The sequence below is a fragment of the Heterodontus francisci genome, chromosome 4 (genome assembly GCF_036365525.1).
Source record: "Heterodontus francisci isolate sHetFra1 chromosome 4, sHetFra1.hap1, whole genome shotgun sequence".
Taxonomy (NCBI): Eukaryota; Metazoa; Chordata; class Chondrichthyes; order Heterodontiformes; family Heterodontidae; genus Heterodontus; species Heterodontus francisci.
Genome location: NC_090374.1, coordinates 135,683,226 through 135,702,583, shown reverse-complemented (window position 1 = coordinate 135,702,583; position 19,358 = coordinate 135,683,226).

Here is a 19,358-nt window from a genome sequence, read left to right as displayed (position 1 = left end):
ATTGTGCCCAGCTTAACAGCAGGAATTGGCAGTACTCCAGTGTACAATTCAGATCATAAATATCACAACTTGCACATAATCTACTCTATGTACTTGTTTGTCTGGGTCAATCACACCTCCACATCCACCGCTCACCCATAACCCCAACATGCCAGTGTATGAGTTTGAATGAAATAGGACACAAATACAGGGAATCTGTTTTCCACTCACAGGAACACACCTGCATACATGCATGCACATTGGTATAATACATACACATTTCATGCAAAGCTTGAGAGAACACTGGAACAGTGCTTTATACGTTGATTTCAATTGGACAGATAAGAGTAGCAGTTTTAAGAATGCTCACTTACTCAAGCATATTCCTCCAAACATCTCAAACATTGGAATTAATGTAGTTACCCTGGACTGGATTATCTCTACATCCCATATTGTATGAATACCAGGCATCAATTTACATGAAGAAAAATAACTCCAGCAGTAAGTATGAAAAATATTATATATAGAATTTGGCATATGTGATGCATATTCCTTTGAAAATTCATTACAAGTACCAGAAATCCTTCTTACTGGCTGACCTTTTAAATATTAGTGTCATGATGTGTGACACACAATAGCTACTACTTTATGTTGAAAGTATATCAATATTGTGATGCACAATCTGATTACCACAAATCACTCAAAATTCTTGCAGAACTTTCTTTTCATCACTTCTTTTCCTCAGTAAGCAACACTTTTTCTGTCCGAAATAAGGGTTTAAATTAAATGTAAAAAGAATGTATTTCACAATAAAATGAATATGTTTATCATCTGAATTGTCTCTTGTATTTGTTCATGTTGTCAATATTTTCCCAATATGCATCAGTGCATTTTAGTCAGTAATGCTAATGCATGTTTTGCTTCAGTTTCTGAAGCTTTCTACTCAGTAGTATTCCTTCAAATAATTTTGAAAAACAACGCTTTATTGAGGTAAAATTTATATTGGACTTTTTTAAATGGCTGTGAGAGAATGAGAAAAACATGACAGTTCTGATTATATGCTTGTTGTAGCTTTTGTTTTGTTTTTGATAAACTGCAGAAGTACATTCAACTGAGAAGGAAATGAATGACAGAGAAAGACTGGGGCAAGTGAGAGAGGATGAGAAATACTTCATGTTAACATTTGTTTAACTTCAAAAGAAAGTTAACTTTTGAAGCCAACTAATTATCGACCTGAGTCTTATTGAAAAAGGTAATTGCTAATTCCTTAATTCTGAGAAGAGATATTAATTGCTAAAGTTATAAGAGTTTTTACTGAAAGCTTAGAATTCTCTGTGTTTTAAAAATTGATAAAAAGGATTTTTCTCTGTGAACATTGAATGCTGAAACTTGGTGTTTGAACTGAGTGAAACACAGACTGCAAGGCATCTGTTTCAAAGCAACTTAGCAGGGGAATGACAGGTCAGGATTTATGATTGTCACATGACTGGTGTTGAAGTTTTAATTTCACTTTTGCATTGTGAAAAAAGACCAGTGAGCTGGACAAGCAGCGTGCAGTAATATCTTTGCTTTAACCTGCCTGGAGCAAGTGAAAAAGACCTCTCTGTGAAAATGAAAACTTGCATCTCTTGGAAAGAAATCCTGCATTTGAGGTGTGGCTGTGGTCTGCCTGGAGAGTGGAAAAGACCCCTGGAGAGTGGAAAAGACACAGGAAAAGAGGAGTTGCTACTCTCTGTGGAGGAAGACGGCTTTGCAGAGAGGAAACCTCTGCATTTGAAAGGTGGCAGATTCCTATTGCCTCAAGTCTCTGAAGAATCCCTGCCTCAAGAATGATTCCTGCTGCCTCTTGTGTTTTGGAAGATCCTGAAAATTTCTATTGCTGGTCTGCTGCTTCAAAATCCAAGCAGACCTGTTGCTACACGCTTTGCTGAAAGACCTGTGTGATGCTTGCTGCTGACAAATTGCGTTGAACGCCTATCCATCACAGACTGTTCAACAACCTTGCCTGGAGAGACTTCGAGTGGCATCCATCTATTCGACTCTGGGACACCTCATCATACCGGAAACATCCTACCAGAATGGGAAACACTCAATCATATTTTTTTCCTTTTATTCCTAAGAAACTGTTGTAAATCAAAACATCCCATTTTACCCGATTAACCGGTTTTTGAATGCAAGTGTGTGTGCATGAGGGTTACGAAGAATAAACAGTTTTAAAAGAGTCTTTTCACATATAGAGTTATCTCATTATTGTTTAAGACTTAGTTTATTAATAAATAGTTAATTTTGGTGTTGTTTAAAGGAACCTGGTTTGGTGTGCTTTATTCTGGGGGACAAATAGAGTGTTTAATTTGGCTATTTTTCGGTAGGTGGGAAACTTTACTAATATGCTGTGACCTGTGGAGTGGTGGGACTGAATTAACAATGCATTACTCCCGCCTTTGTCGTAACACTAACACTCATGAAACAAAAAGAAAGTGACAGAGAAGGATATAGAAATCGATAGTGAAATTGTTTATTTCCTGATTTTGTTTTCAGAAAAAGGCTAATTTTGAAAGCAAAATAAGCCTTTGAAGAAAACAGAAAAGAAAGGGAGGAAGTAAGAGATGGAGCTGAGGAAGGAAACAGTTCAAAAGTGAGGGACATTTGCTGTGTGCAAATTGGCTGCTATGTTGCCCAACATTATACAGTGACTATACTTCAAAAGAACTTCATTGGTTGTAGAACACTTTGGGACATTCTGAGTTGAAAGGCACAAAATAAATTCAAGTTCTATTTCATTCTGTTCTGGTCACCAAGACACAAAAAGAAGTCACTCAAGCATTGAAGACAGTCCAGAGAATAGTCAGGAGGCTGATATCTAGTGTTAAATGTTTGGCTTATTAAAAAAGACTTGAGGCTTTTTATCCATGAAAGGAAGCATGTAAAACATAGCCTGAGGGACATATAAGATATATTTAACGTTATGGAAAAAGTGAAGCCAAAAAACTATTTAAAACAAAATTGCAAGAGTAGAACATAGGCTCTCTCTCATAAAAGGCAAACATCGGGAAGTTCTTGGGTGCTGCATAGAGGAACTTCAGGTTTTTCTGGATGGATAAACCAAGATGGGTTGAATGGTCTTCCTCATCCCGTATTTATCTTGTGAAGTTTAGGAAACCATCAGCCAATGTTGTTGTGAACATTTCATTGCTAATAATACAGTTCTCAGGAACAGCAACAGTTGCCAATTTGCAGATCTCATGCTCTTGTTTAGATTTAGGAGATCCTGACTTTGCATTGTTGGGAAAATAGGCAATGCAATCATTTTCAGTTGAGTGTTTTATAAACATAACACTAACGATGACAAAACATGAGTTATATTGTATACACAATTACACATGTGATTCCAGTGCAATTCTGATAATACCAGAGTCAACCTCTTTTTGTTCCTGCCTCTGATGTCTTTTTTCTCTAACATCTGGTATCCAGTCACTCATGGCGACAGGCTGTTTCGGTTATATAGTGCATTTACTAACAGTGAAGGTGACAACTCTGTTTTGAAGTCATTTTCAACCCCGGAACAAAGCAATTCACAAAGAGCCTATTGAAGTCATAGTGCAGGTAAACGACAAACAGATGGATCAAAATGGTGGACATTACACTGTGCATCTCCAGCACACAAGTGCTTTAGCTTATTATATCTGTATTTCAGTGAACTATTTCTGCTAGAATCTATTCTAAAGGATGTGATAAATGGACACTTGGATAATAATGATCTGATTGGGCATCGTCAACATGGATTTATGAATGCGAAATCATGTTTGACAATCCTGTTGGAGTTTTTGAGGATGTTACTAACAGAATTGATAAAGGGGAGTTGGTGAACTTGGGTTTTCAGAAGGCTTTTGATAAAGTCCCCCACAGGAGGTTGGTTAGCAAAATTAAAGCACATGGGATAGGGGGTAATATACTAGCATGGATTAAGGATTCGTTAACAGGCAGACAGCAGACAGTAAAAATAAATGGGTCATTCTCGCGTTGGTGAGCTGTGACTAGTGGGGTACTAGTCTGGATCACGTCAACTAATAACTCTTTTATTATTTACGCATCTCTATTAACTCCCCTCAAGCCTCTCTAGCTTGCATCCTTCATGCTGCTACTCTCTTCTTCCAAAGCCCATTACCATGTGACTGTTAGATCGTCATCACGACAGTGGGAGAGGTTGCTCACACTGTCTCCAACATTAACCCTTTCAGGTCCTTATACTACATCTCCCCCCAAGTCTTTATCCATACATTTTCTTTAACATATCTACATTTTCGACTTTACCTGCCACCCTTTTTCCCCCAAAGTCCCTGACTTCACCAATTTAGTCTGTTAGGAGGTTTGACAACTCTCCCTGATCTTGTTCTAGTCTGAGTGGGATGATCAATAGTCTTCCTTGTAAGTTTTGATCACTGACATGGTTGATTTTGACGAAGGTTTGTACTATTCTGTTTGCTTTGGGTTTCTTCATCGTCATCTGGGTCTTCCAAATGAATGATTGACTGTTGCTTCTGGGGAATAGGGATAATGTTTCTCCTATTTCTATGTATGTTCCCTTTGGTTGTGTGTACCACATACGATCTCTGGTAGTTTTCATCTCTCTGGATTACAGTACCTTCCCTTTCTAGGTCTCGTCTCTATACTCTTAGGCCGTTATTCTGTTTTGATAAGTTTCTGGCATGAACTCTTTTGTTGCAATTTCAAATTTGTTGCCTTCTATGAAAGTTTTCCTGTTCTCTTACTCTCAGTCCCAGACATGCAATCCCGGAAGCAATTTTTTAGGCAACACAGGAAGCTGCTGTTCTCCTGCCCATCAGTAACTGTGCAGGTGATTGTCCACACATCAACGGTGTAGATCGATAAATTAGAAGTGAGGTTGGAAGATCTTCATTCTTCTTCAATAAGGACTTTATGGTTCTTACACCTCTTTCCAATTCACCATTTGACTGTGGATAATGTGATGAACTTGTGAGATGTTGAAATCCCATTCTTGTCACAAACTGAGTGATTAGATTAGATTAGATTAGATTAGAGATACAGCACTGAAACAGGCCCTTCGGCCCACCGAGTCTGTGCCGACCATCAACCACCCATTTATACTAATCCTACACTAATCCCATATTCCTACCAAACATCCCCACCTGTCCCTATATTTCCCTACCACCTACCTATACTAGTGACAATTTATAATGGCCAATTTACCTATCAACCTGCAAGTCTTTTGGCTTGTGGGAGGAAACCGGAGCACCCGGAGAAAACCCACGCAGACACAGGGAGAACTTGCAAACTCCACACAGGCAGTACCCAGAATCGAACCCGGGTCCCTGGAGCTGTGAGGCTGCAGTGCTAACCACTGCGCCACTGTGCCGCCCCGTGGTCCGTTGTCTGACAGTATTTTGTCAGGGATACCATGTGTCGCAAAGATGTCTTGTAGAACTCTTATAACTGCTTCTGTTGTTGTTGAATATAAACTTCTCATTTCTATCCACCTTGAGATGTAATCAATGATGATTGTGTAGGACTTTCCGTTGAATATGTAGAAATCTATACCTAGACATTACCAAGGTCTGGTCGGAAATTGAGTATTTAACAGAGGTTCATGCTGTTCTGGTCTTTGTATTGCACAGATGTGGCAGTTCTGGATCAGATTTTCAGTGTCTTTGGATATTCCTGGCCACCACACTGATGATTGTGCCCTTGCTCTACACTTCGTTATTCCCATGTGGCCTTGATGTAGACATTCTAAGATAACTGATCTAAGTGAACTGGGAATGACTAGTCTGCCATTATAAACTAGCAAATCATTGATGATCGTGAAGTATTTTCTATAGTCATAGAAAGTTTTCATTGTCTTCCCACTAGGACATTCTTGTGGCCACCCTTGTGTGCAATACTGCCTTATATGAATACATTCTTCATTGTTTTTTGGGCATGACGAATTTTTTCCAGTTTCTGTATGCTTGCCAGCCAATGTTGCACAGTATATTGCGAATAAGACTCTATCTCATCCACAGAATTCACATCTTGTTGTGTAAGATGGTCTACGGTTGCTCTTGATAACACATCAGCAGATGTTTGCATCTTTCCCTGCACATATAAGGTCTCATCAATCTTAAATGAAATCATTAGATTCTTGGAGGCATTTTTGCAATCTCCTTTCCATCCCACAAAGATATCAAAGGTTTACGGTCTGTCTCGATGATGACTCTCAATCCAACAATATAATCAGAAAATTTCTCACATACCTATATGACAGCAAGCGCTTCTTTTTCAATTACCACATACCTTGTCTCTGTCTCGGACAAAGCTCTATATGCATAGTATATTGGTCTGCGAGACCCTCACTTTGCTCCTGGAAAAGGACTGCCTCTAACCCTGTAGAGGAAGCATCTGCAACTATTGTTGTTGGTAGTGTAGGGTTATAGTATGCCATGATGTACGGAGATGTGAGCATTTCTTTAATCTTCCGGAATGCTTGTTCTTGATATGAACTCCAACACCACCCTTGATATTTTTTGAGAAGTTGTCTTAGCAGTTCTGTTACCTGCGCTAAATGAGGTAGAAATTTAGCTAACTGATTCACCATTCCAAGGAATCTTTTGGCGCTGCTCAATGGAAGTAGAATAGGGAATTCTGTAGTGGCTTGTGTCTTCTGTGGGTCTGCCTTTATACCTTTACTGCTTACTATGTGTCCCAAGAAATGAATTGAGGTCTTGGAGAATTTGCACTTCTCGTTCAGTGTTAGTCTTGCCTCTTGAAGTCATTGCAGAACTGCTCAAACTCCTTGGTCATGTTCCTCTACTGACCGCCCATATATCGGGATGCCATCCAAACAAAGAACAAAGAACAGTACAGCACAGGAACAGCCATTCGGCCCTCCAAGCCTGCGCCGATCTTGATGCCTGCCTAAACTAACACCTTCTGCACTTCCGGGGCCCATATCCTTCTATTCCCTTCCTATTCATATATTTATCAAGATGTCTCTTAAACGTCGCTATCATATCTGCTTCCACCACCTCCCCTGGCAGCAAGTTCCAGGCACTCACCACCCTCTGTGTAAAAAAACTTGCCTCGCACATCCCCTCTAAACTTTGCCCCTCGCACCTTAAACCTATGTCCCCTAGTAACTGACTCTTCCACCCTGGGAAAAAACTTCTCACTATCCACTCTGTCCATGCCGCTCATAACTTTGTAAACCTCTAACATGTTGCCCCTCCACCTCCGTCGTTCCAGTGAAAACAATCCAAGTTTTTCCAACCTCTCTTCATAGCTAATGCCCTCCAGACCAGGCAACATCCTGGTAAACCTCCTCTGTACCCTCTCCAAAGACTCCACGTCCTTCTGGTAGTGTGGCGACCAGAATTGCACGCAATATTCTAAGTGTGGCCTAACTAAGGTTCTGTACAGCTGCAGCATGACTTGCCAATTTTTATACTCTATGCCCCGACTGATGAAGGCAAGCATGCCGTATGCCTTCTTGACTACTTTATCCACCTGCGTTGCCACTTTCAGTGACCTATGGACCTGTATGCCCAGATCTCTCTGCCTGTCAATACTCCTAAGGGTCTGCCATTTACTGTATACCTCCCACCTGCATTAGACCTTCCAAAATGCATTACTTCACATTTGTCCAGATTAAACTCCATCTGCCATTTCTCCGCCCAAGTCTCCAACCGATCTATATCCTGCTGTATCCTCTGACAATCCGCATCATTATCCGCAACTCTACCAACCTTTGTGTCGTCCGCAAACTTACTAATCAGACCAGCTACATTTTCCTCCAAATCATTTATATATACTACAAACAGCAAAGGTCCCAGCACTGATCCCTGCGGAACACCATTAGTCACATCCCTCCATTCTGAAAAACACCCATCCACTGTTACCCTCTGTCTTCTGGGACTGAGCCAGTTCTGTATCCATCTTGCCAGCTCACCTCTGATCCCGTATGACTTCACCTTTTGCACCAGTCTGCCATGCAGGACCTTGTCAAAGGCTTTACTAAAGTCCATATAGACAACATCCACTGCCCTTCCCTCATCAATCATCTTCGTCACTTCCTCAAAAAACTCAATCAAATTGGTAAGACACGACCTCCCCTTCATAAAACCATGCTGTCTCTCGCTAATAAGTTCGTTTGTTTCCAAATGGGAGTAAATCCTGTCCCGAAGAATCCTCTCTAATAGTTTCCCTACCACTGACGTAAGGCTCACCGGCATATAATTTCCTGGATTATCCTTACCACCCTTCTTAAACAAAGGAACAACATTGGCTATTCTCCAGTCCTCTGGGATCTCACCTGTAGCCAATGAGGATGCAAAGATTTCTGTCAAGGCCCCAGCAATTTCTTCCCTTGCCTCCCTCAGTATTCTAAGGTAGATCCCATCAGGCCCTGGGGACTTATCTACCTTAATGCTTTGCAAGACACCCAACACCTCCTCCTTTTTGATAATGAGATGACTGAGACTATCTGCACTCCCTTCCCTAGGCTCATCATCCACCAAGTCCTTCTCCTTGGTGAATACTGATGCAAAGTACTCATTTAGCACCTCACCCATTTCCTCTGGCTCCACGCATAGATTCCCATCTCTGTCCTTGAGTGGGCCAACCCTTTCCCTGGTTACCCTCTTGCTCTTTATATATGTATAAAAAGCCTTTGGATTTTCCTTAATCCTGTTTGCCAATGACTTTTCATGACTCCATTTTAGCCCTCCTAACTCCTTGTTTAAGTTCCTTCCTACTGTCTTTATATTCCTCAAGTGCTTCATCTGTTCCTAGCCTTCCAGCCCTTACAAATGCTTCCTTTTTCTTTTTGACTAGGCTCACAATATCCCGTGTTATCCAAGCTTCCCGAAGCTTGCCAAACTTGTCTTTCTTCCTCACAGGAACATGCTGGTCCTGGATTCTAATCAGCTGACGTTTGAAAGACTCCCACATGTCAGATGTTGATTTACCCTCAAACAGCCGACCCCAATCTAAATTCTTCAGTTCCTGCCTAATATTGTTATAATTAGCCTTCCCCCAATTTAGCACCTTCACCCGAGGACTACTCTTATCCTTATCCACAAGTACCTTAAAACTTATAGAATTATGGTCACTGCTCCCGAAATGCTCCCCACTGAAACTTCATGTGACAAATAGCTCCTTTGAGCCCTTCTAAGAAGTTAGACGTAGACTATTGGAAGATCTCTGGTACAGATGTTATCCCAAACTGCAACCAACTGAAATAAAACCTCCCGACTGGTGTTATAAATGTGGTTAGTAATCTTAAGGCCTCGTTTAAGGGAACCTGCCAAAGCCCATTATTGGTGTCGTGTTTGGTAAACATCATGCTCTGAGACAATTTTGCCAAGCTGTCATCCACTGTGGACTTTGGGTGAATTTCACGCACCACTGCCTTGTCAAACTGCATTCAATCCACACAGATACGAAGGGTAACATTTTGTTTTGGGACTGGCACCAGAGCAAAATGTTGGTGTCGTAACAGGAGAAATGACTCCCATCTTGGTCATCTCTTCCAACTGGTCTTGAAATTGCTTCATCAATGGGTGAGGTATATTTCTGGGTGTAAAGATACATACTGGTCTGGTATCTTCTTTAAGTGTGATTCTACATTCTGTCTTGAGTCTTCTGAGATCTGTGAAAAGTTTTGGATAGACTGCTTGAAAGCAACTGTTTACCCGTGGCTGTTTGACTTCATCAATCTTCTTGATCAGATGCCGGTCTAAGCACGCTTTGCTGTTTAGGAGGGAAAATTGGTTTTGCAAGACGTATAGGGTTTCTATAATTTGTCTCCCTCTATATTGGAGAGTTGCTTGAACCTTACCCTTTACTTTCAGTTGTGTCCCACCTGGACTAATTAACTGTGTGTCCGCCGGTTGTAGGCAATGTCTCATCAACCGCAGCTCTTGGTCTGAGAGAACTATGACACTAGCACCTGTGTCCAATTTGAAATTCATTAGATGTCCATTTACGTAATGTCCGCCACCCAAAGCCCTTGATTTGGGTCATTAATTTCTCCTCGGAAATCTCCTGGTTCCTTTTCTTCTAGAAGTCGGTGCACTTCATTTACCGCTCTTTGTGTGAAGGTCTTTTGCTTTGCAATTTTGAGCGAAGAGGTCATGCTCGGGCACATTTTTCTGAAATGGCCTGTCTTTTTTATAGATGAAACATTCCGCTTTACTAACAAGATAATATTCCCGTCTGTGGGTCTTCCTGGCACCACAGTGCTGGCATGATTTCCCAGTGTCATGCACCTTCTCGCCTGTGTGTGTCTTCTTCTCTATAGATTGCTTCTCTGTCTTTGGCTTTAAGAACTGTACAGTTACTGGATTTCTTCTAATCCAAGGGTTCTCTTCAGCCCGCAGAATGGCTTATTTTGTGTTCAGTCTTCCACCTGTCATACGATCTGAATTGCCTTCTCGAGTGTAAGGTCATCTTCCAACTGCAAGAGATCCAATAAAGATTCATCAGCTATTCCAACAACGATTTGGTCCCTTATCAGTTCCACCTTCAATTCTCCATAGTCACATCCCTCAGCCAATCTGTGCAAATAATTTATAAAAGAATCTACGGATTCGCCTATCTTCTGGACTAGCTTATTAAATTTTGCTGTTTCAAGAATTTTGTTACTGTGTAAATTGAAATATTTGTCGAAGGCTTGTAGCATATCCTCAAATTTATCAGAAGCCCTGAGTATCTCTTGCATCACAATCACGTTATCCGCCCTGTCGATCCTGCAAAGTCCTCCTTACTAACATCTGGGGCTTATGCCAAACTTGGGAGAGCTGTCCCACAGACTAGTCAAGCAACAGCCTGACATAGTCATACTCATGGAATCATACCTTACAGACAATGTCCCGGACACTGCCATCACCATCCCCGGGTAAGTCCTATCCCACCGGCAGGACAGACCCAGCAGAGGTGGCAGCACAGTGGAATACAGTCAGGTTGGTGTTCCCCTGGGAGTCTTCAACATTTACACCAGACCCCATGAAGTCTCATGGCATCAGGTCAAACATGGGCAAGGAAACCTCCTGCTGATTACCATCTTTTGCCTTCAGCTGATGAATCAGTGCTCCTCCATGTTGAACAAAACTTGGAGGGAGCACTTAATGTGGCAAGGGCACAGAATGTACTCTGGGTGGAGGACTTCAATGTCCATAACCAAGAGTGGCTCGGTAGCACCATTACTGATCGAGCTGGCCAAGTGCTAAAGGACACAGCTGTTAGACTGTGTCTGGGGCAGGTGGTAAAGGAACCAACAAGAGGGAAAATCATACTTGACCTCGTCCTCGCCAATCTGGCTGCCGCAGATGCATCTGTCCATGACAGTATTCGTAGGAGTGATCACCGCACAGTCCTTGTGGAGACCATGTCCCGTCTTCACATTGAGGATACCCTCCATTGTGTTGTGTGGCACGACCACCGTGCTAAATGGGATAGATTTCGAATAGATCTTGCAATGCAAAACTGGGCATCCATGAGGTGCTGTGGGCCATCAGCAGCAGCAGAATTGTACTCAACCACAATCTATAACCCCATGGCCCGGCATATTCCCCCACTCTACCAGTACCATCAAGCTGGGGGACCAACCCCTGTTCAATGAAGAGTGCAGAAGGGCATGCCAGGAGCAGCACCAGGCATACCTCAAAATGAAGTGTCAACCTGGTGAAGCTACAACCCAGGACTACTTGCATGCCAAACTGCATAAGCAGCATCCAATAGACAGAGCTAGGCAATCCCATAACCAACGGATCAGATCCAAGCTCTGCAGTCCTGCCATATCCAGTCATGAATGGTGGTGGACAATTAAACAACTAACTGAAGGAGGTGGCTCCATAAATACCCCCATCCTCAATGATGGGGGAGCCCAGAACTTCAGTGCAAAAGATAAGGCTGAAGCATTTGCAACAATCTTCATCCAGAAGTGCCAAGTTTGATGATCCATCTCAGCATCCTCCTGAAGTCCCCAGCATCACAGATGCTAGTCTTCAGCCAATTTGATTCACTCCACGTGATATAAAGAAACAACTGAAGGCACTGGATACTGCAAAGGCTATGGGCTCTGACAACATTCCGGCAATAATACTGAAGACCTGTGTTCCAGAACTTGCCGTGCCCCTTGCCAAGCTGTTCCAGTACAGCTACAACACTGGCATCTACCCGGCTATGTGGAAAATTACCCAGGTATGTCCTGTACACAAGAAGAACAAGTCCAACCTGGCCAATTACCACCCCATCAGTCTACTCTCAATCATCAGTAAAGTGATGAAAGGTGTCATCGACAGTGCCATCAAGCAGCACTTGCTTAGCAATAACCTGCTCAGTGATGCTCAGTTTGGGTTCCGCCAGGGCCACTCAGCTCCCGACTGCATTACAGCCTTGGTTCAAACATGGACAAAAGAGCTGAACTCAAGAGATGATGTGAGAGTGACTGCCCTTGACATCAAGGCAGCATTTGACCGAATATGACATCAAGGAGCCCTAGCAAATCTGGAGTCAATGGGAATCAGGGGGAAAACTCTCCATTGGCTGCAGTCACACCTAGCACAAAGCAAGATAGTTCTGGTTGTTAGAGGTCGATCATCCCAGCTCCAGGACATAACTGCAGGTGTTCCTCAGGGTAGTGTCCTAGGCTCAACTATCTTCAGCTGCTTCATCAATAATCTTCCTTCACTCATAAGATGAGAAGTGGGGATGTTCGCTGATGATTGCACAATGTTCAGCACCATTCATGACTCCTCAGATACTGAAGCAGTCCATGTAGAAATGCAGCAAGACCTGGACAATATCAAGGTTTGGGTTGATAAGTGGCAAGTGACATTCGTGCCAGGCAATGACCTCTCCAACAAGAGAGAATCTAACCATCTCCCCTTGATGTTCAATAGCATTACGAACACTGAATCCCCCACTATCAACATCCTGGGGGTTACGATTGACCTGAAACTGAACTGGAGTAGCCATGTAAATATTGTGGCTACAAGAGCAGGTCAGAGGCTAGGAATCCTGCGGCGTGTAACTCACCTCCTGACTCCCCAAAGCCTGTCCACCATCTACAAGGCACAAGTCAGAAGTGTGATGGAATACTCTCCACCTATCTGGATGGGTGCAGCTCCAACAACACTGAAGAAGCTCGACACCATCCAGGACAAAGCAGCCCGCTTGATTGGTACCCCATGCACGAACAGTCACTCCCTCCACCACCAGCGCACAGTGGCAGCCATCTACAAGATGCACTGCAACAACGCATCAAGGCTCCTTAGACAGCACCTTCCAAACCTGCAACCTCTACCACCTAGAAGGACAAGAGCAGCAGATGCATGGGAACACCACCACCTGCAAGTTCCCCTCCAAGCCACACACCATTCTGATTTGGAACTATATCGCCATTCCTTCACTGTTGCTGGGTCAAAATCCTGGAACGCCCTTCCTAAAAGCACTTTTGGTGTACTACCCCACATGGACTGCAGCAGTTCAAAAAGGCAGCTCACCACCACCTTCTCAAGGGCAATTCGGGATGGGCATAAAATGCTGGCCTAGCCAGCGACACCCAAATCCCATGAATGAATAAAAGAAATTGCACCTATAGAGTATAAGAGGGTATGTACTGGTTCTGCTTCTGATTTAGTATGCAGCTGGGAAGCTATCCTAAATCGTAGGAATCTTTTTCTCCATAAGGACCAATATTTTACCAGTTCTGAAGAAGGGTCACTGCTTCTCTCTCCACAGATGCTGCCAGACCTGCTGAGTATTTCCAGCATTTCTGTTTTTATTCCAATATTTTGCCCCTGCTTGGGTCCTTCCTGATCATGGAAGTTTTCAGACATTCCAAATTTTGAATGCATTTTGTTTTTGTTGGCTTTATTAGGTTTTTTAGGGTGTTTCCCTTTCTTTATAAATCATTTTGGCTTTAATGGAGGTGATGGCGCTCTTTCTGGGCAGGGGTGGGGGTGGAGGTTCCCGTGTTTCTGGGAGTTCCTGCGCTTTCTCTCCATGGTCCAGTTGAGTAATGGCTGCTAACTCCGCCAGACTGTCCATGTTTTCTTTGGCTATGAAGCAGCTCTGGAACTCTTTGCAGTCCCCTGATGAGATCTGCTGTCCTCTTGTGCTACTTCACGAGGTAAGGTTTTCTCAGTACTTTCTGGTCGTTTTAACCAGTGCCACCATATTGTGTGTTGTCATTGTAGTAGTAACATAGCTAGGGCATTATTGATAAAGTTTCGGAGTCTGGATAAGGTCAACTAATAAATCTTTTATTATTTACACATCTCTATTTACACTCTCCTCAAGCCTCTCTAGCTAGCATCCTTCGTGCTGCTACTCTCTTCTTCAAAAGCCCATTACTAGGTGACTGTTAAATCATCATCATCATCATCATTACAGTGCGAGGGGTTGCTCTCACTCTCTCCAACATTAACCCTTTCAGGTTCTTGTACTACACATCTAATAATCTTAAAGTTGGCCAGGAGGAGTAGGAGTGCCACAAGGAAAGTTGAACCCTCCCATGCACTGGACTCACCATTCCCTCCCACAGGAGTCCCCAAAACCCTCTCCACACATTTACCTGGAAGTCAGCGGATGGCCTTTCGCCTGCCGGTAGCCATTCTGAATCTTCTTCACGCCCATTCTAGACATGAAGTGGACAAGTAGTATTCAAATGATGCCTGGCGGTAAAAATTGCTGTGGGTTCACTGCAACAGCTGGGCAGGAATTTAATTTGTCGGAAAGGTTTCTAATCAGAAGCTTAGTCATAGAGTTATACAGCACAGAAACAGGCCCGTCGGCCCACCGTGTCTGCACCAGCCATCAAGCCTATCTATTCTAATCCCATTTTCCAGCACTTGGCCCGTAGCCTTGTATGTTATGGCATTTCAAGTGCTCATCTAAATACTTCTTAAATGTTGTGAGGGTTCCTGCCTCTACCACCCCTTCAGACGGTGTGTTCCAGATTCCAACCAGCCTCTGGGTGAAAAAATGTTTCCTCAAATCCCCTCTAAACCTCCTGCTCCTTACCTTAAATCTATGCCCCTTGGTTATTGACACCTCTGCTAACAGAAAAAGTTTCTTCCTATCTACCCTATCTATGCCCCTCATAATTTTGTATGCCTCAATCAGGTCCCCCCTCAGCCTTCTCTGCTCTAAGTAAAACAACCCTAGCCTTTGCAGTCTCTCTGCATAGATGAAATGCTCCAGCCCAGGCAACATCCTCTGATTTAAAATCCACCTTTGTTTTTGGCTCCTAACGACCTTGTTGTAATGTGAATGAAATATATTTAAAAGACTAACATCAATATATTGGGACAGTGAGGGGGAAAGGGAGAATAGAAGTTTTACTGGAAGAATCAGCTTTTTAGCAGCCTGCTGCCAAAACATTGCCATAACAGAGCTAAATTAGGCATTTCTGTTATTTCATGGTGCTGAACCTTTTCAATCTTAGTCTGTATATTTTATAAAAATGCATCAAATGGAACTTACAATGAAATTATATAATCACATAGTGAAGTGCATCACGATGTGTTTCTTTGTTTATGAAGGAAGTAAAGTTTCTTTTAGCACTGTGACACTGCCCCTTTCAAATGGTGTACTTTTAAAAGGAAAGGACATGCGTTTATATTGCACCTTTCCTGACATCCAAAAGCACTTTACAGCCAATTAATTACTTTTGTACTGCTGCAATGTAAGACATACAGCAGCCAAATTGCACCCAGTAAGATCCCACAAACAGCAATGAGACAACAACCAGATAATCTGTTATAGTGATATTGGTTAAAGAATAAATATTGGCCAGGCCGCCAGGAAGAACGCCCCAGCTCATCTTTGAAATAGTGCCATGGGATCTATTACATCCACCTGACAGGGCAGACAAGGCCTCAATATAATGTATCATCTGAAAGGTGGCCCCTATGATGGTGCAGCATTCCCTCAGTGGACATTTTTTGTGCTCAAATCTCTGGAGTTGAGCTTGAACCCAAAACCTCTGACTCAGAGGTGAGAGTACCATCACTGAGCCACAGCTGACACCCAAAATATTATTCACGTGCTCGAGTTGATAGTTTAAAAGGGAAGTATATGCTACTAAATTATACCATAATAATCTCTAAATTTCATGAAGGAATTGCTAAAATAAGAGATATGCTATCAAAGTTTTTCGCCTTGCACTGATCAGGACAGAAGCAAGAATGCCAAATTTCAAAGTGAGCAACAATTTATGTTGCATGAGAAGAGGGTGCTGATTGGTTGGCAAGTCGACTCTGATCAGTCAAGGCGTTGCCATGGAGAATGCACTAGGGAACTATTGTCTCCCACACTATTGTATAATTTTAAAAAGGCACAACGCCTGAACATGTTCCTTTTGTCTGCAGAGGATAGGTCCTTATGTATAAATATATGTAGCTTCTGGGTACTGCCTGTGCTTGTAAGTTCTCCCTGTGACTGTGTGGGTTTTCGCTGGGTGCTCTGGTTTCCTCGCACAGCCAAAGACTTGCAGGTTGATATGTAAATTGGCCATTGTAAATTGCCCCTAGTGTAGGTAGGAGAAGGTGGGGATGTGGTAGGAATATGGGATTTATGTAGAATTAGTATAAATGGGTGGTTGATGGTCGGCACAGACTCGGTGGGCCGAAGGGCCTGTTTCAGCGCTGTATCTCTAAATAAAAAAATAAATAACTCTTAGCACACTCGGGATTGTTCAGTAAGTGGTGTCCAATACTGGAATCACATCTCACGTTAGACATTGTGTTCTGAGTTTTGCAAGTATGGGCTGGTTGAGTACCATCAGTAATCTGCCTATTTCAGTCAGCCGAAGGGACGTGCTGTTTAATACGATCTGCCAGTCATTGGCAAGTACTGTCTACGTACCAGGCATCGCACTGGCATTGAAATTCATATACCACATTACTCATCTATGTAGTCGGCAGAAATTCTTTTTGGCTTGACAGCAGCATTCTGTTAGGGGAAAATATCACTTGTGTTGCTACTGCATAGTAGCAGTGCGCTTAAATTTTTGAGATACCTTACCCTTCCAGGATAATTTGAGGTAGACTGGGCACTTTTCAGGTCTGAAAGTCTATACCAGCAAAGCCGTGACAATACACCTGCATGCTTCATGTTTCCTCCAAAATAAACTTCAACTTTAAATGTACCAGAGAACAAATCACCTGGAGCAGACTGACAAAATCAGTGCAGCTGTACATACAACCTTTGTAATTGCAACAACTTCAGATATTAAACATCTACATGAATATACTAAAGGAAGAAAATACCAACACAATCCTGCAACTTATAATTACTAGCACTAAATTTATATGTAATGCTACGCTTAAATATTAAGAAGAAACCACCAAGTTCTAATTACCAGGCAGCTGCAATAAATTAGTTAGATTTTTGCCTGAGCTTTGTATTAAAATAACATTATAGATTTTCATTTAATTTTAGAATACCATTCATGGATAAAGTGTGCCAATAAGTAATAACGTTTGGAAAAGATGGAAGATTCTCAAAAGAATTCATGATTTAGTCACTCAAAGATTGAAATATTTCTGTCATTCCATGTGAACTTTTTCAAACTGGCGAGTGGATGTCATTGCCTTTCAGAGAAATTAAATAAAGACCAAATAATTAATATATGGGAATGTGCTCAAGAAATGAACGATTGCAATTACATTCCTGTACAAAAAGGGAACATAAGAAATAGAAACAGGTGTAGGCCATTCAGCCCCTCGAGCCTGCTCTGACATTCAATAAGATCATGGCTGATCCAATTGTGGCCTTAACTCCATTTTCCTGCCTGCTCCCCACACCCCCCCCCCCCCACCCCCCACCATAACCCTTGACTCCCTTTAGATCAAATATCCGTCTAACTCAGCCTTGAATATCTTCAGTGACCCAGCCTTCACTGCTCTCTGGGGAAGAGAATTGCAAAGATTAATGGCCCGTTGAGAAAGGAAATTCCTCCTCATCTCTGTCTTAAATGGGAGACCGCTTATTTTGAAACTGTGCCTCTTACTTCTAGTTCCCCTCAGGAGGAGAAACAACCTCTCAGCATCTACCCTGTCGAGCCCCTCAGAATCTTGTATATTTCAATATCATCTCTCATTCTTCTAAGCTCCAATGAGTATAAACCCAACCTTATCAATTTTTCCTCATTTTCCTTATTAGCCAACTGCTTCATCCCAGGAATCAGCCTAGTGAACCTTCTCTGAACTGCTTCCAATGCAAGTATATCCCTCCTTAAGTAAGGAGACCAAAACTGTACACAGAACTCTAGATGCAGTCTCACCAATGTCCTGTACCATTTTAACAAGACTTCCCTACTTTTATATTCCATTCCCCTTGCAATAAATGGCAACATTCCATTTGCCTTCCTAATTACTTGCTGTATCTGTATTTTAACTTTATATAATAAAAACAAGAAGTGCTGGAAATACTCAGCAGGTCTGGCAGCATCTGTGGAGAGAGAAGCGGGAATCCTTGTTTACCGCTTTCCAATTATAAGGCAAAGAAGCTTCTCTCTCCACAGATGCTGCCAGACCTGCTAAGTATTTCCAGCATTCCTTGTTTTTATTTCAGATTTCCAGCATCTGCAGTATTTTGCTTTTATATTAACTTTTTGTGATTGATGTAAAAGGACACCCAGATCCCTCTGTACTGCAGTATTCTGCAGTCTCTCACCATGTAAACAATATTCTGTTTTTCTATTCTTCCCACCATGGTGGACCACTTCACATTTCCCCACATTATGCTCCATCTGCCAAATTTTTGCCCACTCACTTAACCTATCTATATCCCTTTGCAGACTCCCTGTGTCCTCCTCACAACTTGCTTTCCTACCTCTCTTTGTGTCATCCGCAAATTTGATGACAGTACACTCGGTCCCTTCATCCAAGTCATTGATATAGATTGTAAGTATTTGAAGCCCCAGCATTGATCCCTGTGGCACTCCACTAGTTATATGCCCCATTTATCCTGACTCTCTTGTTACGACCAGGTGAGAAAGGGGTCTTGGGTTCCCTTTCAGCCTTCACCTTGTCTTACTGTAACAGGGTTTAATTTGAAACACACTGTAATTTTAGCTCCCCCTTTGGTGAATCGTTGTTCACCGCATTCCAATTAGAAGGCAAAGAAACCAGCACAAACAGGCTTTCTTAAGTTTAAAGAAGAAAAGTTGAAATTTATTAGACTTAAATTTAAACTCTAATTCGGTTAACGCCTACGGATACAGGACGCGCCCACGCTAGCATGTGTACGCGATACACACATGCAAAATACAGACAAAAAAAGAGAAGAAAAATAAAGTGGAAAAGTTTGAGACAATATCTGAAGAGTTGTTGTTACGGTTCTTCGAGTTCACT